Below are 21,870 nucleotides of genomic sequence, written 5' to 3' on the forward strand. Positions count from 1 at the left end.
ATTTCTAAGCTATGCAAAGGATATTTAGGGTGTGTTTAACTTATGGGCATGTTCCGGAATGTTCGTCATAGTTCAAATCGGCATACTTTCGCAGTTTGTCAATTTTAGTCCCTGTAAGCGAATTAACTTGAATTTTGCCATACCAAAGCCTTCAAAACTTATTTCTAAGTTATGTAAAGGTTATTTAAGGTATGTTAAGCATAAATTGATGTTCCGGAGTATTTGTTGCATATAACTGATTACGTTTTCGCATCAGTTTGCGTATAATTCTCCAGAAAGCGATATAGAGTTTGAAATCGAAATAAAAGTCAAAACATGAAAAGCATCAAACACAAACAAACAAACATAGGGATCAAATAACTTTATTTCATTGATAACTGAATTGTTTACAATGATTATAAGCACAGATGTCACAATACACATAGGCGAACTTGGGCCTTAGTGACAATAAAAGATGCAAGACTAGTTAATTATGTTATAGTTCTTTGTTTGTTTAGACATTGTAACTCAGTTAATCAATAAAACAAAATTTCAAATTTCCATGTGTTAAGAAACAATGATTCTATTACAACACTCCCCGACGTTTTCGCCACGCTTTGTTGTTTTACATGGTAGGGGTGTGACAGAAAAGTTGGTATCAGAGCTCATGGTTATAGGTAATTAGGATATTAGTAATGCTTTGACCTAGTCTATAACCTTCCTAGGACCCTAACGCGGGGACCTTCTGTAAGTATTCTTTCGTGCTTCTCGTTCGTTTTTAGCGTTAAAGTAAAACTGTGTTTGACTTTCTGCGAAGTTCGTTTGAACTTCATAACGTGAGCGTAATCACGATGGTTATAGTCCCTAGTGACTATACCTACTGATTACCACGTTATCCAGGCTCAGTGACGAGTCGTAGTTTCGGCCAAAATGCGTGTTTATACGTATTTTGTAACCAAACTACTCTTATCTATCAAAACCGTTTGTTTTGATATCCAACTTGTTTTCAAACTTTGTTAAACATGTTTTAAACATGTTTAGCTCGTCACTTTTAGAATTGTGCTTGTTTAGGGTCGTAAAGGTAAGCGATCTAATCAATCGCTTATACTTTCGAACCCGACCCATTTGGTCGATCATTAGGATCTGACCAAACACATTAGGTGACCATAGTTGTATAGGGAATAACCTTCCGAGGTTATACCTTATGGTCACTTCGTTTAAGTAGTTGTATGATAGATAGTTTATATGCCTTAGCAAAATAACCAAAATGCCCTTTTTACGTATAAATTCATTTTAAGCATATGTAACCAAAATTTTGACATCTAATCTGATTAGGCAACTATATTAGACATGTTGAGACATATTCTACTTGTCATAGGACTAGTTAGGCGGTCCAAACGTGTTTTACGCGAACGACGCGTTAAGTAGCATAAGCTACCTAAACGGGTCGTAATGGGTCGTAAGAACTTAGGTTAGGTTTCATTTTAGTATGTAGGCTTTGTTAAACCATATCATATGAGTTCCAATATTCATTTGGTTTTCAAAACCTCATACTATCCAATCTCCCGATTTAGGTCCGGTTATTTATGTAGTTATCTATATAGGGTGCAGTTTGATTCTGTGATCCCTCTAACTTTGCTTGGTTGTTGTTCAAGACTCCTAAGCACCCTCAACTGAGTACATAGCCCCCTCTTTTACTGTTTTCAAACTGTTTTGGGGTGAAACACATGTGCCTACTTGTTACTTTCGTGCTTTTCATGTTTTCATATCATATACTTGCTATATTCATTAGTACACTATTAGTACATGATTTCATATGTTTTATGCTACGTATGTCCATTGTGTGCATACTTAGTACATTGTTTTACATTCATTTCATTTGCTATGTATGTTTACTTGGCATGCTAGCACATTGTTTTACATTGCATCTCTGTTGCATATGTTCTAGTAACATATGGACACATTATTTACATCTCTACCTTGTATGTTCACTTAAGCATACTAGGTACATTATTTTCATAAAACATGTTTACATTTGGTATGACATTTGGTTTGTAAAAACGGGACTTATATCCTTTCATTAACATTAGCTACGCCGCTCGATAGTAAGTAATGGTACCATAGGACTTGACAAATCCCATTCCTGACATCCTAGGTTTGTTTGGGTGAAAGTAATGACTGAATCCGATAACATTTCTTTTGATAACCTTGATTTAGGGTTATCCGTCTGTCTCAAGGCTTGAATGTATGCGTTTAACTTACCGTATAAGTGTTTATATCAGTAAAACATGCATTTACTTTGCAAAACACAACTTTTTGATATATTCAAAATACTTTGGTTTTTACATTTTTACTTTTGGTTCAGGTAATCATATATTACTTACCATACATAACATTTGTCACATACTACTTGATTACATTTGACTTTTAACATATGGCATTGGTTTATACAAGAACATTTGACATTCGGTTTGAACATGAACATTGTACATTGGTGGATTGTTTGGGTAAGTGATTTAAGTAACGAGTCGTGTGTAGTATGACACAAGCATGGTGGATACGCCGCCGGTACTTCCTATATATAAGTGCTTGTATTATATTACATGTCGTAGCGTTATTTAAATCATTCAATTTGGACTTATACATTTTACACAAATAACATATTTTTCACAAGACATTGTTTTACAAAACAGTTTGTTTTATACAAACTCATTTTACTTGGTTATTCATTTAACCTTACATTATTCTTTTAAATATACATATCTATCATCGCTTTTCAAATGATTTATAAAACAAAACATTTTACAAGGATCATGACTGACTTTTTGTTAAACAACTTTTTCTAAACTTATAAGTCATGAATCCTAAATCAATAAAACCCATGTACTCGCCGGCATTTTTATGCTGACGTACCTATTTTCATATGTGTTTCAGGAGATGATGCATAGGATTGATCAAGATACACATAGGCGGACTTGGGCCTTAGTGACAATAAAAGATGCAAGACTAGTTAATTATGTTATACTTCTTTGTTTGTTTAGACATTGTAACTCAGTTAATCAATAAAACAAAATTTCAAATTTCCATGTGTTAAGAAACAATGATTCTGTTACAACACTCCCCGACGTTTCCGCCACACTTTGTTGTTTTACGTGGTCGGGGTGTGACAGAAAAGTTGGTATCAGAGCTCATGGTTATAGGGAATTAGGTTATTAGTAATGCTTTGACCTAGTCTATAACCTTCCTAGGACCCTAACGCGAGTTTACTTGCCTTAATTCAAAAAAAAACACCGTCACCTATCCTTAGGCGACAACCGCAACAAGAACATAAATTACAAAACCGCTTTGAAAAGCAATCATCTGTTCTAGTATGATTGATTATAAGGTTTTGAACCCTCTAAGTCTTCAAATCTCGTCAAAGTTTGGTTCTTATAATGTGAACACGTGCAAACTGGAAGGGTGAACGCCTGTAGTCTGAGTTTTCTGTCTAAGGCTAGAGTGTTCGTCCAAATCCGCAGTATCGGACCAGTCACTCTTACCTGGGAACTCTTGGGGTGAGTGTTCACTTATACGCAAGCATGTCTTCAGCGATACATTATTATGACCCGTTTGCTTTGATTTGTCACCGTCTCATTTGTTTGCCTTAGGTAACAAACAAATGATCGCAATTTTTTATGCATTGCCGTTATGTTTTGATTATCTGATAACCTTTCACTTGTTTCTTCCTCTGTCTTTCATTCTCTTCTAGAATGTATCTTCCTCTCAGCAACGGTCAAATGTCCGAGCAAACAACCAAATTTGCCCAGCAAATAGGCAAAGTGATTATGAAGTCTGTGGATTTAGGCATTGCCATGTCTCGTCTCAACAATAAAGCCACTCAAGAGTCACCGAAGGAAGCAGAAGTTGAGCCTGCACCAAAATCAAGGAAGCGTAAGGCTTCAAGGAAACCCGCAGTGAGTGCACTAAATCAAGCGGGACCTAGCCAAGTGGCAGCGCCACCAGCTAGGAAGCCGTACTTGGGAGCTGCCCCATGGTGCAAACGATGCAATTGTCATCATTTAAACCTCATACCCTGCTCCAAATGTACCTACTGTGGACGGTGGGGACATTTGATTAACATATGCCGCTTTGCTATCCAAAACAAAGTTGCTATAAACCTTGCTGCTACCCAACTCCAAGTCAACCCTACTCAAGCTGGTTTTCCGTCTGGTACTTGCTACAACTGTGGCGAGACGAGCCATTTCAGGAACAAATGCCCGAAGATTGTCATTGCAAATCCAACCCTTGGATGAGCATTTGGCTGAGCAAAAGATGTTGCTGTCTTATGCATGTGTTTCTTTTGTTTTCTTGTATTGTGAAACAATCTGTCATGTTCATAAATAAAAATTGTTGTTCACAATTCTGATGTACAAGTGTAGTTACATGTGTGTATGGCATTTCCCTATGATACCTACATCAAGGAATTATGTTCTTTACAAACTACTCTTGTGATTCTCCCTTTCAAGTGATCGCTCATGATTTCCTTTAAAATTTTAAGTACTCGTTTCATTCTAGGAGACGAAGTACAAGAAAAAAAGCGAAATTGTGAGTAATCGTGCTTTTTGCACATCTGTGCCTTTGAATCCTTGGTTAGATAACTAAGGGTATTTTCAAATCTCATACCCATTACGTTCTGATTTTTCAACATGCATAACATAAGTTTTCAAACCAACCTTCATGATTTCAAAAAGATTTTATATATATAGTTCGAAAACATTTTTAATATAGTGTATATACTTAACATATCAAATGCATGATTTCAAAAGCATTGTCTATATTTTCAAAAACAACCTCTATGATTTCAAAAACATTGTCTATGTTTTCAAAAACAACCTTCATGATTTCAAAATGTTATTAATACAGTATAATTACTTATATCAAGTGCATGATTTCAAAAGCATCATTCATGTTTTCAAAAACCTTATACATAATTTCAAAATTCATCTCGCATGATTTTAAAACAATTTTATAAATATACCTACCTAATACACCGACTTTATGATTTCAAAAGTATTATATATAAGGTTTCCAAAAACATTGAACACATTTTAGAACCCCATGCATAGTTTTCAAAATATTTTCCTCATACATTGACTTAACCTTCAAATTCCGCTTCATATGTCGCCTTGGCATATCTAGCATCTCAATTTCATAAGCATTTTTACTTCATGTTTTGACTTAAGCACATCCAGTGCAAGGTTTCAAAACATCTTCAACTTCTAAAATCCATATGGGATCTTTTTATCTTCACAATTAGACCCTTGTGGATGATTATTATTAAAATCAAAGTTCTTAATTGGATTCCTTGTGTACCTTAATTCGAACATTTCGGTTCCTTACAATCGAAATCGAATTTTCTCTTTAAGATCTTTCTATCTTCATAGTTAGCTTCTTGATAATGTTTAAAGTACCAAATGAAATCCACGGAATGGATTCCTAGTGTGCTTTAAATACTTGTGCGCAATTAACAAAATGATAACAAATTTAAAATCAAGTTAAACAATTATGTGATTATGTGTTTATGCATTTTGTGTTTTCTTTTATGCATTTTGTGCTTTTGTATACTCTGGATATTCGTTATCCAAATTCTCGTAGAACCTTTCATATCTTCATATGAGGGATTCGTAGTAGGATATTCAAAAAGGTACTACCTTAAATCCTTATCGGGCTTCTACGTAATAGTCAAGACCCTTGGATTATATAGTACCATTTCATGATTCAAATAGAGACCCTTTGGGTGGTCTAGTCAAAGGATTGATTCAGAATCTGGTTAAGAATGACATGTGACGATATAAGCTGAAAAGACTCCTTGGTGGTTTAGAGATCATTTATTGACTCAATTAAACAGAACCTCGGTATGGTCTAGTCACAATCATCATAGGCTCGTTCATTGTTTTCCTCCCCTACACATTATAAGATGCACTACGTGACTATGCAAGGAATTACGTAATTATGGATGCATACATAATTACGAAGTTCAGTGCATGGAAAGCACGGTAAGACTTATTATGTTTAAGATCCAATAGTGGCAACCGTAACAAAATGTGAACAATGTAATAGAGGTACGGCGGACGCACCAATAACAATTTATATACTTGTACATAAGTGTCCCTCTCACATTTCAAGCATGATGTTACTTAAAGTTACTAGAAGTTCAGGACTCTAACCAGTGTTGTTCGATCTTTTCAACTTCATATTTCAAGCTCTCACAAGTTTCCTCTAAGATAAATTTTGGGACGAAATTTCCTAAAGTAGGGGAGACAATGACATCTGTGTCACTTCAACCATCAAACAAATACCAAACCAATGAAATATTGTATTTCATACTTGGGATTTATAAAACATGTGTATCATTTGCACATATCAACTCTTGTTCGATTTCGGGCTTTAAATCGCTTTCTGGAAGGTTATACGCGCACTAATGCGTAAATATAACCAGTTTAATGCAACAAACACTCTGGAATAGTGACATAGGCTTAACATACCTTAAATAACCTTTAAATAACTTAGAAATAATTTTTGGAAGGTTTGGTGTGCCGAAATCAAGTTTATTCGCTTACAGGGACTAAATTCGACAAACTACGAAAGTATGTCAATTTGAACTGTAACGGACATTCCGGAACTTGACCATCAGTTAAACATACCCTAAATATCCTTTACATAGCTTAGAAATAGGCTTTGAGGTGTTCGGTGTGCTAAAATAAACTTTCTGGTCATTCAGGGACTAAAAGCGTCAAAAAGTGCATAAGTTTGCATTTTCGCGCATATCTTACGTTCTGAATATATCCGGACATCCAAAACTTTATGTACGCATTAAAATATTTTATTTTAGTGTTTGGCATAATAAAAATCCATTCGTCGCCTAATTTGGATCGTTTTTGCGTCCGTTATGACTTCCGTCGTAATTAACCGAACAACGCAACCGTACGACCAAACGAGCCAACATCCGAGATATTTTTGAGCACATTTTAAGTTCCCTATACTTTAAGTTCACTTTAGAGCTTTGAAATGGGGTTAACGGGGCTTAAACGTGCCAAAATGCATCAAAAACCAAGTTTGGAGGTGCAGGGGCCTGATCTGCCAATTGCTGAAAGATTCTGCCAGCACACAAGGTCCTTACGGACTGTATGGGAGTGCTTACGGTCTGTAAGCTACCCCTAGCTCAGCAGAATCTATTTTATTTAAAAACCCAGCTTCCCATTGTTTTGCACATGGTTTCCTTGTTTCTATGGGCTGGTTTTGGATGCTCCTTGTTTACCAAATCAGTGGGTGCAAGTGTAGGGCTGAGGTTGAAGCTCGGTTTTCGATAAACGATCCTAACGGTTGTGCGAAAACTATAAATACCCCTTCATTCACTTGCTCATTTCCTCACATTTGAATCTGATTCAAGCTCTCTAAGTGGAAGTATATGCTTCCTACCTGAGAGTGAATCGGGTCAAATCTTGCGGGGACCTTCTGTAAGTATTCTTTCGTGCTTCTCGTTCGTTTTAAGCGTTAAAGTCAAACTTTGTTTGACTTTCTGCATTGACCAGTTTATGGTCAACGCGAAGTTCGTTTGAACTTCATAACGTGAGCGTAATCACGATGGTTATAGTCCCTAGTGACTATACCTTCTGATTACCACGTTATCCAGGCTCAGTGATGAGTCGTAGTTTCGGCCAAAATGCGTGTTTATGCGTATTTTGTAACCAAACTACTCTTAGGTATCAAAACTGTTTGTTTTGATATCCAACTTGTTTTCAAACTTTGTTAAACATGTTTTAAACATGTTTAGCTCGTTACTTTTAGAATTGTGCTTGTTTAGGGTAGTTATGGTAAGCGATCTAATCAATCGATTATACTTTCGAACCCGACCCATTTGGTCGATCATTAGGATCCGACCAAACACATTAGGTGACCATAGTTGTATAGGGAATAACCTACGAGGTTATACCTTATGGTTGTCACACCCCCAAAATCCACCTGCGGAGTACCACCGCTTGGAGGAGTGACTGACCAGGTTCCTGCCACCAATCATATTGAACAAGCATATGAATAGTTATAAAAGTCTAACCAATACAATTGGTGTTCAAACAAAACATAGTTTAAGTTGCAAGCGGAAGCATAAGTCTTAAAATTTAAAACATAAGTTCAATTGTTTTCAAGTTTAACATGGCACGCAGCTATCCATGTCCCACAACGACTCTCCTCCGTGCAAGCTCCAGCTAAGTACCTATGGTCCTGCAAAGCATGTAGTAACTAGTCAACAACAAGTTGAGTGAGTTCACAGTTGGGTGTTCGTTTTAATTTGTTTCGAAAACAGTTTCCTTTATCTGGCATCCTGCCGTGGGAGTTACCCCATAGTTGAAAACGTGACTTGTTTATTCCCAGTTACTCTGGCATTCCAGCCGTGGGGGCTACCCCGTGTTAGTTATCTGGCATTTCGGCCGTGGGGGCTACCCCTTGTATACACTAGACTCGTTACCATATCGACTGCTGACTGTAGTCATGTTTATGTGCCCTGAAACTGTCAATGTCTATCATCATTGACGTGCCCCAGATCCATTAGTTCACGCCCGTCATCTGCGGCACGGTGTGAGGTTTGTCAGACCTAAATAGCGCTATCTAACTAATGACCCGCTCGGCATTGGCCCGGCGATTAAGTCGATATAAAAGGAGGGACTTCGTGATAGAGTTTTGGTCTAGTACGAGTTATCTGTCCGTGAGGACGAGGAATTACATTCCTGAACCATTGCTGTCCTACCCAAGGAGGACGAGGAATCTACGTTCCTTAACCCCATTCCCAACCTAGGGAATCCCATGCTTTGTAGAGGGTGTGAACTCACCTTGGTTTGCTCGGCAGATACACAGAAAAGTCAATCAAGTTGTAAGTGGCCAACTACGTCCTAACATAGATACCATTCAAGTCAGGTTTGTGTCCAAGTGGTGCACGTATGTTCTACACGTATTGTACACAAGTAACAATCATGGCATACATATCTAGTATGGCAGTTCAACAACAGTTCGCAACAAGTTCCACAGTAACATTCATGTAATAACCAAAGTCTAAGTGTAACCCAAACAGTTGGTCTCGTAATAGCACGCAAGCCCAAAACACACATTCAACAGTAACACAAGAAGTCCATAAGTCTGGCCCAATTACCCAAGCCCGTAGCAGTGTGGAAGTCCAAATAGTGTGTACATGCATATGGTCTCGAGTCGAGACTGTGCGGTCTCTAGTCGAGACTGTGCGGTCTCGAGTGTAGCTTACAAGATCTCGAGTCGCAACCGGACTCGCAAGCATGGTCTCGGGTCATGGTGTTTGTGTGATGATCATGTGTGGTCTCGAGTCGAGACTAGAGGTTCTCGACTCGCAACCTGTGTCGCAACCGTAGCTCTCGAGTTGTCATCCTGTGGTCTCGAGTCGAGACAGGTGGTCCCGACAGGAACATCTGCTGACTTCCGACATTGTACTAAACCAATAGAATTTCATGATCATGATATGGTGTACTAGCCAATAACAATGCATTAACATGTTTCCTTGTCTAAACCTCAATAAAAATAGATCAAACATCCAGATTTCAAACATTCAACACATGTTCATATGATATTCATGTTGTTCATCTTTTAGGGTTCTTAACATTTTATTCAAACAAAACTTAATCAAACAAAATTATGAACAACAACTCATCAACACTTAGTCATATAACCGGATCTTTGTTCTTGATTACTAGCATGCACCCTATTATGTCAACATGATGAATCATCCTAATCGTAAACCTACCATAGCCGATTACAAGCATTCGGTTTCTATTCACCAATCAATCCAACTTGTATTAACACCCAAACCCTTCGGATCCAAACCCAAGTAAAGCCGATAACACTCATTCATAGTCAAGCATATATTACATATCTTAACATAACAATGCATTATCCTATAATCATCATCAACATAACATGGAAACTTGTGAACCGATTACTTGAACACCAACTCATCATGTCTTGCTTACAATTTAATGTAAAAATCATATAAATCAAGACACCATTTGACAAAACAACAAATCATAACTCACTAACCGGTTCGAGAAGTATTAGTGAAGGATGAAGCTTCACTTGGTGTGCACAAGCTAGTCTGAAGCCTTTGTTGTCACCGGTTTGATCCAAGAATGAGGGAAGGAGGATGTTGAGACTTAGGGTTTTAGTGAGAGAGAGGGAGAGTGTGTGTGGGTTGCCCAAAAATGGCAAGGTTAGCTCTTACTAAGGATTATATACTTGTTCCACATTGGTGCACCCTAATGGGTTTCGGATGAGGAGCACGGCCCAACCGGCCCAACCGTTACTGTTCACTCGAGACCGCATGGTCTCGAGTCGTGTCCTTGTGTCTCGGTTCACATAATCACACTCATACATACAAGCATAACACATAATCACATAATTTCACTTAGGTCATTCATTGAATCAACAAGTTAACTAATCACATAACGTTTCAAGCAAGTTACATCAAGATACAACGAAAGGTTCTAAGTTTCGAGTTGTCACATCATCCCCAAGTTGAAAGAAATTTCGTCCCGAAATTTGGTAAGCACTCACTAAGGAAGCTAGTTAAGTTGTATGGTTTTCCCGGTTATCCTGGGGTGTCACATCCTCCCCACGTTGATCTGGAATTTCGCCCCGAAATTCCGTAGCTTCAGCCTTAGTAGTGGTCGTACTGTTTGCGAACAGTTGGGGATACTTTTGTTTCATCTGATCTTCGCGCTCCCAGGTGAACTCTGGGCCGCGACGTGAGTTCCAACGAACTCGAACGAGAGGTATTCTAGTGCTCTTGAGGACCTTAACATCCTGGTCCGTGATTTCAACTGGTTCCTCGACGAATCGTAACTGCTCGTCGATAGTGAGTTCCTTCAGAGGAACTATGTGGGTCTCATCTGACAGACACTTCTTCAGATTCGACACGTGAAAAACGTTGTGAACTGCACCGAGTTCTGCTGGTAAGTTTAGTCTGTAGGCCACCCTGCCTATCTTCTCAATGATTTCGAAAGGTCCAACGTATCGTGGGTTAAGTTTGCCTCGTTTACCAAAACGAACCACACCCTTCCAGGGTGAAACTTTGAGTAGTACCCGCTCCCCAACCTGGAGCTCTAGTGGTTTCCTGCCCTTATCGGCGTAGGCTTTTTGACGGTCTCAAGCTGCCGCCATGCGTTGTCGTATTTGAGCAATCCGTTCAGTAGTGTCCACCACATGTTCCGGACCAGTGATTTGACTATCCCCCACCTCTGCCCACCACATGTTCCGGACCAGTGATTTGACTATCCCCCACCTCTGCCCAACAAAGAGGTGACCAGCATTTACGTCCGTACAATGCCTCAAACGGAGCAGCTTGAATGCTGGTGTGGTAGCTATTATTGTACGAAAATTCCACAAGTGGCAGATGCTTTTCCCAGCTGTTGCCAAAGTCGATTACACATGCACGAAGCATGTCTTCTAAGGTCTGAATAGTGCGCTCGGACTGCCCGTCCGTCTGAGGGTGATACGCTGTGCTCATATCTAAACGTGAGCCAAAGGACTTGTGCATTGCTTGCCACAACTCTGAAGTAAAACGTGCATCTCGATCGGAGATAATAGAGGTGGGCACCCCGTGCCTCGAGACAACTTCCTTGAGGTATATTTCCGCTAGAGTGGAGAATTTATCCGTTTCCTTAATCGCCAAGAAGTGTGCGGATTTTGTGAGTCGATCCACGATCACCCAAATAGTATCATTTCCGCGCTGAGATCTAGGTAGGCCAGTAACGAAATCCATGGAAATTTGCTCCCATTTCCATTGTGGTATCTTTGGTTGCTGGAGTAGGCCTGAGGGTTTCTGATATTCTGTCTTGACTCGCGCACAAGTCAAACACTTGCTGACGTAAGTTGCTATGTGGGCCTTCATGCTAGGCCACCAATACGTAGTTTTAATATCGTGGTACATCTTATCCGAACCAGGGTGTACCGAGTAGCGGGACTTGTGTGCCTCATCCATCACAAGTTCTCGTAGGTTGCCAAAGAGTGGAACCCAAATGCGTCCTGTTACGTAGTAAGCACCGTCTTCCTTTTGTTCTAAACGTTGTCTTGACCCGCGTAGGGCTTCAGCCCTGACGTTTTCTGGTTTCAGTGCTTCCATCTGAGCAGCTCGTATTTGGGAAGGGAGACTAGAATGGATCGTGAGTTGTAAAGCTCTCACGCGCTTAGGTGTGGTGTCCTGTCGACTGAGGGCGTCTGCCACGACATTGGCCTTGCCCGGGTGATACCTGATGGAGCACTCGTAGTCATTCAGTAGCTCGACCCATCGTTGTTGCCTCATATTCAGTTCCTTCTGCTTGAATATGTGCTCTAGGCTCCTGTGGTCGGTGTAGATGGCGCACTTGGTACCGTACAGGTAATGTCGCCATAACTTAAGTGCGAAAATTACAGCTCCCAGCTCTAAATCGTGTGTAGTGTAGTTCTTCTCGTGAACTTTGAGTTGGCGTGAGGCGTAGGCTATGACTTTATCTCGTTGCATCAATACACAACCAAGACCTTGAATTGATGCATCGCAGTAAACCACAAAATCGTCTGTGCCCTCTGGCAGTGAAAGGATGGGTGCACTACAAAGTCTATCCTTTAGGTGCTGAAAGGCTAACTCCTGTACATTTCCCTAGCGATAAACAACGCCTTTCTGCGTTAGCAAGGTGAGAGGCTATGCGATCTTAGAAAAATCCTTAATGAATCTCCTGTAGTAACCTGCCAATCCCAAGAATTGGCGAATTTCCTTTGGTGTACGAGGTGCAGGCCAGTTCTTAATAGAGTCTACCTTGGATGGATCAACGTGAATCCCATCCTTGTTTACCACGTGGCCTAGGAAATGGACTTCTCGAAGCCAGAAGTCGCATTTCGAGAACTTTGCGTAAAGCTGTTCGGTTCGAAGGAGTTCCAGAATAAGTCGTAGATGCTGTTCGTGTTTCTCCTGACTCTTAGAATAGATCAGGATGTCGTCGATGAAGACTATAACGAATTTGTCCAGATATGGCTTGCACACTCGGTTCATCAAGTCCATGAAAACCGCAGGTGCGTTTGTCAGCCCAAACGACATGACCAAAAACTCATAATGCCCATAACGAGTTCTAAAGGCTGTCTTAGAGACATCCTCTTCTCGAACTCTCAGCTGGTGATATCCCGATCTCAGATCGATCTTTGAATAGTAGCTCGACCCCTGCAACTGGTCGAACAAGTCGTCAATACGCGGTAGAGGATAACGATTCTTCACAGTCACCTTGTTGAGTTCACGATAGTCGATACACATTCTGAAGGTACCGTCTTTCTTTTTCACAAATAGTACTGGAGCTCCCCAGGGCGATGAGCTTGGACGAATAAAACCCTTATCCAAGAGTTCTTATAGTTGTGTAGAGAGTTCCTCCAACTCCGATGGGGCTAAACGATAAGGTGCACGAGCTATAGGCGCAGCTCCAGGAGCTAGTTCAATCTGAAACTCGACTTGGCGATGGGGTGGAAGACCAGGTAATTCCTCAGGGAATACCTCAGGATAGTCACATACAACTGGAAAATCTTCTATCTTCTTCTCTTTCTCCGAGGTGTCAGTAACAAGAGCCAAAACGGCAGTGTGGCCCTTTCGCAAGCACTTCTGGGCCTTAAGGAAAGAGATGACGTTTTCAACAGCGCTCCTCTTGTCGCAACGAATTATGAGAGATTCCCTACCGGAACCAGGAATACGAACAATCTTCTCGTTGCAAAGAATCTCTGCTCGGTGTTGGGATATCCAATCCATCCCAATGACAACGTCGAAACTACCCAAGACGATAGGAATAAGGTCAATAGAGAAGGTCTGGTCAGCAAGAACAAGTTTACAACCCTTGACTACGTGTGAGGCCTCCAAACTCTTACCATTAGCTAGCTCTACAGTGTGCTTGTTGCTCAAGGGTGTTGGAACACGCTTAAGCATTTGACTAGCTTCTAGTGACACATAGCTAGTATCGGCACCCGAATCAAATAAAACTGTAACATAAAAGTCGTCGAGAAGGAACTTACCCGTCACCACGTTGGGGTCATTCCTTGCTTCACCTTGGCCAATCACGAACACCCGCCCCCTGGCACCATTGTTGTTGTTGTGGTTCCCATTGTTACCATTCCCCTGATTGTTGTTGTTGTTGTTGTTGTTTTGGTTCTGGTTCAGTTGGGGACAATCTTTCTTGAAGTGGCCTTCAGCTCCACACTGAAAGCACCCTTTGTTGTTACCCTGTTGCTGCCGCTGGTTCTGTTGAACTTGCTGACGATTCTGATTGGCGGGGTATAAGCTCCTGCAATCCTTTGCGGTGTGACCAGGCTTGTTGCACCGATGACAGTTGCCCCTGGTGCATGGCCCACTGTGGTGTAGGTTGCAGCGATTGCATTTGGGGTGATTCCCCTTGTACCCACCATGATTTTGGCCACCAGACGATTGCTGACTGGGGCTCTTGTAGTCATCAGTCTTTCTCTGCTGAGTCTGAGATTGCACAGAAGTTGAACTCTTGCTTGAAGTTCCATCCCATTTCCGTTTGTTGTCACTAGAGGTACTAGAAGTAGTTGCAGCACCGATGCGCTTTGGTAACTTGTTCTGCTCCACCGCCTGATCAGTAAGACGGTGAGCCAACTGAACAACCTGCTGGATAGTGGCCAGGTTTGCTGAAGTCACATGACTTTGGATTTCTGGCACCAAGCCCTTGAGATAGAGTTCAATTCGCTTAAATGGAGGGTCCACCATAGTAGGACACAATAAGGCAAGCTCATGCGATCTCTTAGTATACGCCTCAATTTCTGACCCCGTCATCTTGAGGTTGTAGAACTCGTCTTCCAGCTTATGAATGTCATCACGACTGCAGTATTCCTCCCTGATCCTTTCCTTGAAAGTTTCCCATGGGGGGGCGTTGGCAGCAACCAACCCCAGCATTTGAACTTGAGCGTTCCACCATGTGATGGCTAAACCCTCGAGAGTACCGGTAGCATACTTCACCCTGCGCGCCTCAGGGCATTCACACATTTCGAAGACTGACTCGAGCTTCTCGAACCAGTGGAGGAGACCTACTGCTCCTTCAGTGCCGCTAAAAGTAGTTGGTCGGCAGTCCATGAAACTTTTAAAAGTGCATACGGGTGGTTGAGCGTGCTAACCTATTGTGGGCGAAAGAAAGACAAAGTTTAACACAAAAGTTGGTTCACGAGAGTAGGATTCTAAAGATCCTAGGATGAGTTCGGACTGCAGGATATACCTCCTGCGTATGCAGCTGCAAGTGCTGCGGCAACTCGTTCGTTAATCAGAGCCGTCAACTGGGCTTGTGTCATGTTAACGCATCCAGACATGATCTTCATATCAAGAGTAACACGAGTGAGAGAGGTTCGCGAAAGTACGATGGTAGGATAGAGTAAGTACGCACGTGTTCAAGCAACAGTAGTTATACTAACCAAGCATACCATGAGCAATGTACTATGTAACTATCAAGTAGGCAATATACACAGATCATATCACCTAGAATGTCGAGCCTTGGATGTGGAGTGAAGCGTCGTTGTGGACCGTTGAGCACTGTACAGGTTATAGTCTGGTTTTAACAAAAACGTTTCTCCTTTATTAAAACCAAGTTCACTATAACCAATGGCTCTGATACCAATCTGTCACACCCCCAAAATCCACCTGCGGAGTACCACCGCTTGGAGGAGTGACTGACCAGGATCCTGCCACCAATCATATTGAACAAGCATATGAATAGTTATAAAAGTCTAACCAATACAATTGGTGTTCAATCAAAAAATAGTTTAAGTTGCAAGCGAAAGCATAAGTCTTAAAATTTAAAACATAAGTTCAATTGTTTTCAAGTTTAACATGGCACGCAGCTATCCATGTCCCACAACGACTCTCCTCCGTGCAAGCTCCAGCTAAGTACCTATGGTCCTGCAAAGCATGTAGTAACGAGTTTACAACAAGTTGAGTGAGTTCACAGTTGGGTGTTCATTTTAATTTGTTTCGAAAACAGTTTCCTTTATCTGGCATCCTGCCGTGGGAGTTACCCCATAGTTGAAAACGTAACTTGTTTATTCCCAGTTACTCTGGCATTCCAGCCGTGGGGGCTACCCCGTGTTAGTTATCTGGCATTTCGGCCGTGGGGGCTACCCCTTGTATACACTAGACTCATTACCATGTCGACTGCTGACTGTAGTCATGTTTATGTGCCCTGAAACTGTCAATGTCTATCATCATTGACGTGCCCCAGATCCATTAGTTCACGCCCGTCCTCTGCGGCACGGTGTGAGGTTTGTCAGACCTAAATAGCGCTATCTAACTAATGACCCGCTTGACATTGGTGTGACACCTGTGTCACTGTGACCGTCAAACAAATGCCAAACCAATGAAATTTTGTATTTCATACTTGGGAATTGTGAAAATATGTGTATCATTTGCACATATCAATTCTTGTTCGATTTCGGGCTTCAAGTCGCTTTCTGGAAGGTTATACACGATCTGATGCGTAAATATAACCAGTTTAATGCAACAAACACTCCGGAATAGTGACATAGGCTTAACATACCTTAAATAACCTTTACATAACTTAGAAATAAGTTTTGGATGGTTTGGTATGCCGAAATCAAGTTTATTCGCTTACAGGGACTATTTGCGTCAACTTGCAAAAGTCTGCCGTTTCGTAAGGCAACGTATAGTCCGGAACTTGATCATAAGTTAAACATACCATATATAACCTAAACATGGCTTAGAAATAAGCTTTGATAGGTTCGGTGTGTGAAAACATGCTTATATGATCTTACAGGGACTAAAAGTGTCAAAAACGGCGTAAGTTTGCATTTTCGCGCATATCTTACGTTCTGGACACATCTGGACATCCAAAATTTTTGTACACACTAAAATATTTTTGTTTTAGTGATCGCCATGCAAAAAAAAATTCCATTCGTCGCTTAATTTGGATCGTTTTCGCGTCCGTTCGAGTTTCGTCGTAAATAACCGAACAACGTGACCGTACGACCAAACGAACCGACATCCGAGATATTTTTGAGCATGTTTTGAGTCCCCTATGCTTTAACTTCATTTTAGAGCCTTGAAATGAGGTTAACGGGGTTTAAACGCATCGAAAAAGGCTTTAAACACGTGCAGGGACCATTTCTGTCAATTTTGAAACTTTGCTGAACCTGATACATGCTAGCGTAGCGCGAGCCCTAAGGCCTATGCCCTAGCGCTACGCGAGCGCCTCATCTGGGCAGAAAGTGTGTTTTCAGCATCTGTTTGCAAATTCAGGGGCTGTTTTGGTAAATTCTTGGTGTGTTGAGCAAGTTTAAGTGTTCTCCAAGGCTTTGCACCTGCTCCTAACACTTGTATGGATGAGATTTATTCCTTAATGGCTAAACAAACCACTTGTGATGATCCTAGAGCATCACCACAAGTATAAATAGCCCATCCATTTCATTCATTCTTTGCTCATTCCTCATTTCCTCTCTTCACATCTGCTTTGGAGCTCTCTCTCAAGCATTTGGGACTTGTCTTCTTTGTAGAAAAGATAGCAAGGACTATTGTGAGCCTTCTTTCATTCTTTTTCTTGCTTTTTCCTTATATAGTGCAGAAAGTCAAACAGTTTGGCCAACAGTTTGACTTTCGGTTTTGACCATCAATTGGTCAAGTCAAAGTTCAATTGAACTTTGAAACGTGATTGTAATCACGATAGTTATAATCCTTCGCGGTTATAGCTGCTGATTACCACGTTAGCTAGTTGTAGTGTCGAGTCAAAGTTTCGGTCAAAATGCGTTTTAGCACGCATTTTGCCTCGGAACTACTTTAGGGTATCAAAACACTTTGTTTTGATACCAAATCAGTAGGTTAGACATGTTTTGACATGTCTAACACGACACTACTAGTTTGTGCTTGTTTAGGGTCGTGAGGTAAGCGGTCTAAACCACCGCTTAGCCTTTCGAACCCGACCCGTTTGGTCGATCTTTAGGATCCGACCAAGCTTAGTTAGTGATTATAGTTGCATAGGGAATAACCACTGAGGTTATACCTTATGATCACATAGGATTGGTTAATCATTTGCTTGTTAGCTTGTATGCCCATAGGAAATGACCAAAATGCCCTTTTGAAGCTAAAATCCGTATTTTACCTATGTGAACATATTTTTGACAAGTAATCTGATTTAGTAACATGTTTAGGGATAATTGGGCATGTAAGACTTGGCATAGCACATAGTTAACCATCCGAACATAGTTTAACGCTAACGACGCCTTATAGTAGCTTATGTTACCATAACGTGTCGAAACGGGTCAAAAGCACTTAGGTAGGCCTTTCAATCAGAATGTAGGATCTATTAAATCATACCATATGAGTTCAATTACTCATTTGATTTATAGAACCTCATTCTATCCTATCTCCCGATTTAGGTCCGGTTATTTACATAGTTACCTATATAGGGTGCCGTTTGATTCCCTAATCACTCTAGCTTTGCTTGGTTGTTGTTCAAGACTTCTAAGCACCCTCAGGTGAGTACATAGTCCCCTCTTTTACTGTTTTCAAACTGTTTTGGGGTGGAACACATGTGCCTACTTGATACTTTCATGTTTCCCATGTTTTTATATCATATACTTACTATGTTCAATAGTACATTATTAGTACACGATTTCATTATGTTTTGCTATGTATGTTCACTTAACATGCTAGTACATTGATTTCCATATACTACATTTTGTCGCATATGCTCATCCAGCATATGGACACATTGTTTTACATTTTGAACCGTTGTAACCATATGATCATTTGAACCGTTGTAACCATTTGATCATATGAACCGTTGGTAACCATTTGACTATGTAAACCGTTAGTAACCGTTGATTATGTGAACCGTTTGTAACCGTTGATTAGATGATCCGTTGGATTATGTGAACCGTTTGTAACCTTTTAACTATGTGAACCGTTTGTAACCGTTGATTGACACGAACTGTTTGAATCTGTTTGAACCGTTGGGTTTGGGAAGTGATTAGGTAACGGGGCGGGTATAATGTGTTAAAAGCATGGTGGATACGCCGCTGGTACTTCCTATATATAAGTGCTTTTAATACATTATATATCGTTGCGTTATCTAGATCACTTGGGCAATGGTAAACAAAAGAAAGTTGTAATACAAGGTTTTCCAACAATATATTATACTATTCGAGTTTTATTCCATACACGATTTACAAATCTGGATTTAATTAAACAAATGTTTTGGGGTTAAGAATCATAGCTACGAGATTTTTATAAAATATAACCAATTTGATTTGAGTTGGTTATTTATGTCGCAATACTATACTTTTCAAAACAAGGTTTTTAAATAAGTATTGAAATATGTAAAACGAGCCATGAATCTGAAACTCATACAAAACCTATGTACTCGCCGGCATTTTTATGCTGACGTACCTATTTTCACATGTGTTTCAGGTACAATAGTTGATGATGCTTGATTGATGATATTGGTGTATTCTCACATAGGAATGGACAAGGCCTTAGCGACTTTAAAACTTGGAGGATAATAGTTGTATTTATCTATTTTGTATCAAAACATTTAGTTCAATAATTCAATAAAACGAAACAATTTATTCCATGGTTGTGAAACAATGATTCTGTTACAACACTCCCCGACGTTTCCGCCACGTTTTGTTGTTTTACGTGGTCGGGGTGTGACAGAAAAGTTGGTATCAGAGCCAATGGTTATAGGGAATTAGGTTATTAGTAATGCTTTGACCTAGACTATAACCTTCCTAGGACCCTAACGCGAGTTTACTTGCGTTTAGTCATAAAACAATACCGTCACCTATCCTTAAGTGACAACCACAATAAGAACATAAATTGATCTGCCTTGAAAACTAATCATCTGTTCTAGGATAATTTATTATAAGGTTTTGAACCCTTCCAGTTTGACTCATATTTGGCTTAGTGCCTCTTGAGTTTTCAAACTCGTCAAAGTTTGGGTCTAAATAATGTGAACACGTGCAAACTGGAAGAGTGGATGCCTGTACCCTGGGTCTTCTGTCTAAGGCTAGAGTGTTCGTACAAATCCGCAGTATCGGACCAGTCACTCTTACCTGGGAACTCTTGGGGTGAGTGTCCACTTATAGGCGAGCATGTCTTCGCGATACATTATATTGACCCGCTTACTTTGATTAGTCACTGTCTCATTTGTTTGCCTTTGGTAACAAACAAATGGTCACAATCTTCATGTGTTGTCATTCTCTTTTGGCTATCTTTTGCTTGTTTCCTCCTATGCCTTCCATTGTCTTCAAGATGCCTCTTCATCGCAACAACACCCAAATGTCCGAACCAGGTGCTGCAACTACCCAGTAAGTAGGCGTCGTACTCCAGAGGACCGTTGTTTTAGCTATCACCATGACTCGCCTCAGGGATGAAGCCGTATAAGGGAACTGCTCCTTGGTGCAATCAATGCTACCGTCATCACCCAAACCAAATACCTTGTTTCAAGTGTACCCACGGTGGACGATGGGGACATTTGGTTAACATCTGCCGCTTTGCGATCCAAAGCAAAGTTGTTACCAATCCTGCTGCTACTCAACCTTCAAATTCTGCTTCATATGTCGCCTTGGCATATCTAGTGCCTCAACCTCATGAACTTTCTACCATGTGTATCGACGTAAGCACGCCTAGTGCAAGGTGTCGGAACACCTCTCGTTACACAAATTCCAAAATCCATGTAGGATCTTTCTATCCTCATAATTAGGTCCTTGTGGATGGGTATCGTTCATCGGAGCCCTTAATTGAATTCTTTGTATGATTCAATACGTACATTACAATTCAATAAGGACAAAGCCGAATTCCTATTAAGATTTTCCTATCTTCATAGATAGATTCTTGAAAATGATTAAAGTGCCAAATGAAATCCACGGATTGGATTCCTGGTATGCTTTAAGTATCCGCGTTCAAAGATAACAATTTAAAGGCCAAATTAAACAATTATGTGATTATATGCTTATGTTCTCCCTTTTATGTTTTTGTGATCCAATTTTGTTATCCAAATCCTCGTAGAATCTTCCATATCTTCGTATAAGGGATTCATAGTAGGATATCCAAAGGTACTATCTTAAATCCTTAATGGACTTCTACGTTGGAGTTGAGTCCCTTGGGTTATGAAGTACTATTCCATAATTAGACCCCTTGAGTGGTCTAGTTAAACAGATTGATCCAAAATTCTGGTTAGGAATATCATGTGATGATAAAGCTGAAAAGACTCCTTGAGTGGTCTAATTAAAGAGATCTTTTGTTGATCTAATTAAAAGGACCCTATGGTAGTCTAGCCACACTCATCACAAGTTTGATTTTTCTTCCCCTACACATTATGAAATGAACTGTGCAGACTGTGCAAGGAATTACGTAATTATGGAGGCCTACATAATTATGGAATTTAGTGCACAGAAACCACAGCAAGTTTTGTCATGTTCATTGAGTGAACCTTGTTCATTTCCAATTCTGATGAAGCACCCGTTGAAGAAAAATGAACTAGCTACTCATTTTTCACTTCTGAAAGAATATCCGTTGATGGAAATGAATATCCGTTTGTTTAATCCTTCATTTCCGTTCTGATGAAGAATCCGTTGAAGAAAATGGATCAACCATTCATTTTCGCTTCTAAAGAATATCCGTTGATGGAAATGAATATCTGTTTGTTTAATCCTTCATTTCCATTCTGATGAAGAATCCGTTGAAGAAAATGGATCAACCATTCATTTTCGCTTCTGAAGAATATCCGTTGATGGAAATGAATATCCGTTTGTTTAATCCTTCATTTCCGTTCTGATGAAGAATCCGTTGAAGAAAATGGATCAACCATTCAT

This window comes from Helianthus annuus, chromosome 5 (genome assembly GCF_002127325.2).
Source record: "Helianthus annuus cultivar XRQ/B chromosome 5, HanXRQr2.0-SUNRISE, whole genome shotgun sequence".
NCBI classification, from domain to species: Eukaryota; Viridiplantae; Streptophyta; class Magnoliopsida; order Asterales; family Asteraceae; genus Helianthus; species Helianthus annuus.